The sequence below is a fragment of the Limulus polyphemus genome, unplaced genomic scaffold, assembly GCF_000517525.1.
Source record: "Limulus polyphemus unplaced genomic scaffold, Limulus_polyphemus-2.1.2 Scaffold3201, whole genome shotgun sequence".
Classification (NCBI taxonomy): Eukaryota; Metazoa; Arthropoda; class Merostomata; order Xiphosura; family Limulidae; genus Limulus; species Limulus polyphemus.
In genome coordinates this window covers 81,708-87,540 of record NW_013668811.1, presented here as the reverse complement: position 1 = coordinate 87,540, position 5,833 = coordinate 81,708, and the positions used below count along the sequence as shown (strand labels likewise).

The following is a 5,833-nucleotide window of genomic DNA, read 5'->3' as shown; positions in this document are numbered from 1 at the left end:
ACATATAAACAGATTACCGGAGATAAAAATGGTTTTATCTTGTGTATTTGCGAATGTGCTTTAAATGTTTTGAAGGGCAACGTTTCTTTGACGAACACAGAAACTAAGTCGACAAAGACCATTATTGAAAGAGTTCGCAGCTAAGAAAGCTTCAGTTAAGCAGAAAAAAGAACTTACCAATACATAGAAGAGGGTTTCTATCATCACTTGTAGTTTCCATACTTGCTATTTGAAAAGCTGCTAAAAATTAAAATGAATGATTCTTGTTCCTGATGAATTGGTAAATTCGCTTTATCAACCCAAGGCTTATGAAAGACCAATATATAAAGCATCAAACTCAACAGATCACGAAATATTTTCTGTTATAAAAAGTGACACGTTATCCATACACGATAAGGTGAAGATGTTAAATCATTTGCATCAACGTCATCAAACCTTTCTCTCACAAGCTGTGGAACCCATCAAAATCCAATTGATTCGTCAGCCCATGAGAATTTAGATATCGTCGACAGCGTTTCTTAGAAATATAAAAAAAAGCTGAAATCAGCTCCAGTGGCGACTTATCATGGAATGATCGAGAAGGATTAAGGATTTGTGGAATATCCCTCCAGACAGTAATATAATCGACCTAATCAACGGTGTACTACGTAAAAAACGAAATAATTAAGAAGAAGAATTATCAGAATTATTTTGGAAAACCGACAGATGGCACTTTTTGAAGCAAGGAAATTAAGAAACAACTAATAGATCAAAACCCAAACTCAATGTATTTAAATAGACTCATTTCAAATAAAGTATCATTGTGCTCTTGGTTTATTTGTGTCTTGGATGTCACCATGGACTGTTGTCAACCCTTTAAACACAGTAAAACTTTGATTGGAGTAAAAATGAATCTCGCTTGTTTTATTGTTTGTTTGTTTTGAATTTCGCGCAAAGCTACACGAGGGCTATCTGCGCTAGCCGTCCCTAATTTAGCAATGTAAGACTAGAGGGAAGGCAGTAAGTCATCACCACCCACAGCCAACTCTTGGGCTACTCTTTTACCAACGAATAGTGGAATTGATCGTCACATTATAACGCCCCCACGGCTGAAAGGGCGAGCACGTTTGGTGTGACGGGGATTCGAATCCGTGATTCTCAGATTGGGAGTCGAGCGCCCTAACCACCTGGCCATGCCTGGCCCGGCTTGTTTTAACGGACAAATTTACACCACTGTTTTACACAGAACTGTTGGTAAACCAAATAAAAGTAGGCGATGTGAAATGTTCACATGATTTATAAAATAAGTCGTGTCTGTTGTGGATCAAGCGCTACAATCATAATACTACTCTTCCTGCCAGTTATGGCGGCATTTATATAGATCTGAAAAAGCATTAGGTTAATCCATCACTTTAAAACAGGTTAAAGACTTGTTAAATCGTCAGAATATGTACACCCTACACAAACCAGTAAGATGTAAATTTGTATGAAACCGAATAATCATTTCAGGGATCGATGAACAATGGAAGGCTAATTTGATTATATTTCTAATCCGAGTCAGTATAATGATTAGTTTAAGTATTTACTCACGTGTTTTGTAAATATACGTGGGCTGTTCCACTCAATTATAAGAAAGATGCGACAGTCGTCAAAGCTTTCAAGCAGATTTTAAAACAGGGTCACAAACCCTGTAAACTTCAAACAGGTGCTTATCTCGAGGAACAAGTAGTAGCTTGTAGTTAAACACAAAGCTACACAAAGGGCTATCTGTGCTATGCCCACCACGGGTATCGAAACCCGGTTTCTAGCGTTGTAAGTCCGCAGACGTGCCGCTGTGCCACTGGGGGGGGCTCTCAAGGAACAAGACATTCACTCCTTCACTACACATAAAGAAACAAAAACATCTAAAGTAGAACAATGTAATCGTACTCTTAATTGTACATAGTGGAACTTACAAGTATTTCTCTATTGAAAAATCTGGTATGTGCCTATAATCAAGCGTATAATCACAGCATTAAAATAAGACCAACGATTGCTCTAATCTAGTGGTTCCCAAATTATTTTAGTATGAGGCTTTCTTGGTGTGAATAAAAGAAGTTTGAGCCCCCCTCCTCAGCCTATAAAAATGCCTTAAAATGTGATTTATCAATTTCAAAAAAATAATTACCAATGAACTTTAGTGATATCTATGAAGTAATTTTTCTATTAAATTGTATGTTTGTAATTTAATGTGACCTTTCTTATCAATTTATATGTATTGTAATTAGAAAGCAATTTATTATGTTTGGGTAACATTTATAGACTGATGCCCAATTAAATACACACTTAATTTTATGTAAGGTTATCTTATTTTCGTTTTAAAATATGAAGCAATCCTGTAATTGAATTAATTCAATATAATTTTTATCGGCTTATTGTTTATTTAGAATTAAATTTAATTCAGCATTTTTGTTTTCGGGCCATTTTCTGGCGGCTCCCACTTTGGGAAACACTGCTCTAATCAGTCTGTAATGTGGAGAACTTTACAACTCCCCCACAAAAATATACTTGCAGTTCCAAACGAGTAATTAAGTACGTATTAGTAAAGTGTAGCGTCAGTTTATGAAAGGCTATATTCCTGGATGGACAGGTGAAATCTTTACGATTCACAAGATATCGTAGAGAAATCCCCTAGTGTACAAACTGCAAAACTATTTTCGTGGATCTAAGTGTGGCTTTCTACAAATAATCAAGTACCCCAGTGACATCCAGGCCGTGGAAGAAATATTACGAGGAGGAGGTAAAAACAAACAGTTTTTTTTTTCGTAAAATGGAATGGATATCAAATCTAATAGTTGTATGCCCCAAGGAAAGCTGAATATCCGCCATCATAAAGCACTAACTATAACACTGGCAGTCTTTACTTGCTATGGGCCAACTGTACGTGACGTTACTTAGTAATTGGTCTAAGAACCATCAATACCGTAGTGAATTACGTCACTCATGTTACAACACCTATAGAAAAAGGAAAAGTTAGGGAGTGAGGATCTGATTGAGGTGTTTAAGGGTATAAAAGGAATTAATAGTGTTTATGCATCATGTTTTTCATACTTAACTGTGAAAATAGTAGGACTAGGGGACACAAATATAAACTCAGCACTCTGAGTTAACGAGTAAAGTATTTCTCTAAGTGGCTGCGTTTAATGACAGCACTCTTAGTTAACGAGTAAAATATTTCTGTAAGTGGCTGCTTTTAATGACAGCACTCTTAGTTAACGAGTAAAATATTTCTAAGTGGCTGCTTTTAATGACAGCACTCTTAGTTAACGAGTAAAATATTTATACAAGTGGCTGCTTTTAATGACAGCACTCTGAGTTTACGAGTAAAATATTTCTATAAGTGGCTGCGTTTAATGACAGCACTCTTAGTTAACGAGTAAAATATTTATACAAGTGGCTGCTTTTAATGACAGCACTCTTAGTTAACGAGTAAAATATTTCTATAAGTGGGTGCGATTTTAATGACAGTACTCTTAGTTAACGAGTAAAATATTTCTATAAGTGGGTGCTTTTAATGACAGCACTCTTAGTTAACGACTGAAGTATTGCTTTGTGAAAAGTAATTAAAAAGAAAACAATATAAAGTTTATATTGTGTTTGGTAAAACCAGGGGGCGTTAGTATCTACAAAGTTGTTAAACTTGAACAAGTGTCTCGTACATTTAAACTTAAGATAATAAGGAAGAAATATTTTTGGTTTCTAGTAGTTAATAGTTTACTGAAGTGTTGGCCTAAGGAAAATTTCTGTAGGCAGTATTAAAAACATGTTGTTTTATTAAATATATTCTCCTTATTTTTATATTGTATATCTTTATTAATTTAACTTCATGCGGACACAATTTAAAATGTAATAAATATTCTTTTCTTATTAGATAGTTATCGAGGCCCGGATTTTAACGTTATAACTCCATAACCTTATCGATATTCCACAGGGAGATTTTAGAATGGGACTGATGACAAACGGTTCTTTAAAGAAGTGTATTCATTATAGAATGATGGTAGCGACAAAATGAGTTACTATAAAAACATTGTTGGCTTTTAAAATAATGAAACAAATAGAAATGAAAACAGAATTCCAGAAAAAAAAAATACCGTTGCAGGTAATGAACGACTCGGAAACCCGCGAAATGTCTAAACAACAACAACAAAAAGTGTAATATATTGCCTTATCGAGTCAATAAAACGGTAAAAATTACAACTGCAAACAAAGGGCAGTACATCAGGAGATAAAGGAACCCTACTGGGAATATTGTTTAGCGGAATTTCTCGAAGTTTAATAAAACATGTCACAAAGTATAGCCAAACTAGCTTCATTGAAAATCAACAAAATAGACAAACGTAGGCTGGAAAAGGAATTCTTTTATAATAAAATCAAGCATTATACAATATCATTAGGGCGCTTGACTCGCAATCTGAGGGTCGCAGGTTCTAATCCCCGTCCCACCAAACATGCACGCCCTTTCAGCTGTGGGGGCGTTATTATGTGACGGTCAATCTCACTATTCGTTGGTAAAAGAGCAGCCCAAGAGTTGGCGGTGGGTGGGGCTGACCAGCTGCCTTCCCTCTAGTCTTACACTGCTAAATTAGGGACGGCTAGCGCAGATAGCCCTCGTGTAGCTTTGCGCGAAATTCAAAACGAATCAAACCATATCAACTAATATTGGAGTATGGGGTTTAGGTGAAACTCGCAGTATTTCCTGCTGTTGGGTGAAAAAAACCCAATATTTACTGCAGTGTGGTGAAAAAAAAAACACACACCAAAACTCACTGTTATGGTGTAAACGTACGAAAAATATATAATGTTCGATAGAGATAAAAAATAATACTTCCAAATTCAAGAAACGCTTGAAGCATTATGACATTCGAATTCCTTTGTAAACTGAGTCTCAATTTTTAGCAGAGAAAGAAAATATAAGAAACATTCCAAGACTTCACAATCTCTTCCTTAGTGAAACATTTACATGTACTACTGATTCTATGACTGTAGCTAAACATGACCTTTAGATATAAAAGCCTTAAGACCGGCTCTTAAATATTCAAATATATCGGCAACTGTCGAATATGCGTGTAGAAGTAGCCAATGTCTATAATGCCTTGTTGTTGTTGAGTTTTGAAAACAGCTATCTGCAGTAGTCTAGACTAGAGGGGAGGTAGATAGGACTACACTTTACGAACAAAAAGTGGGTTTCACCGTAACCTTATAACGCTCCTACAACTAAAAAGGCAAGCATGTTTGGTGGCGGGACTAGAACCTGAAGATTGCGAGTCGGGTGTCCTAGCTTTATAATATCTGCCCTCCCTCTCCAGTGGCACAACGGTATGTCTGCGGAATTACAACGCTAGAAACTAAGACACTAAATGTTTTATTACAATCACACATTGAGCTTAGAATTATATTTATAGATACAAAATAAGCAAAAATATATAATATGAAATATGTAACACACGTAAACCAAATCAAATTTCCACACGTGTGCTAAATACATCAAAACTTTGTTTACAAATATGAACTACATCAAAACTTTGTTCACAAATATGAACTACACCAAAACTTTGTTTACAGATATGAAATACATCAAAACTTTGTTCACAGATATGAAATACATCAAAACTTTGTTCACAGATATGAAATACATCAAACTATGTTGACAAATACGAAATACATCATCACTTTGTTCACAGATATGAAATATATCAAAACTTTGTTCACAGATATGAAATACATCAAAACTTTGTTCACAGATATGAAATACATCAAAACTTTGTTCACAGATATGAAATACATCAAAACTTTGTTTACAGATATGAAATACACC

The 5,833-nt window shown here is 35.2% G+C and overlaps 1 long non-coding RNA gene across 1 annotated transcript in view; it reads right to left on the bottom strand.

Annotated features, from left to right (window-relative positions):
• Positions 1-3,008: 3,008 nt before the first annotated feature.
• LOC111088137 overlaps positions 3,009-5,833 on the bottom strand; it is a 13,588-nt gene continuing 10,763 nt past the window's right edge. Inside the window, exon 3 of the long non-coding RNA XR_002612738.1 lies at positions 3,009-3,110. This is a non-coding gene — a long non-coding RNA (uncharacterized LOC111088137). The remainder of the gene's footprint in view (positions 3,111-5,833) is intronic.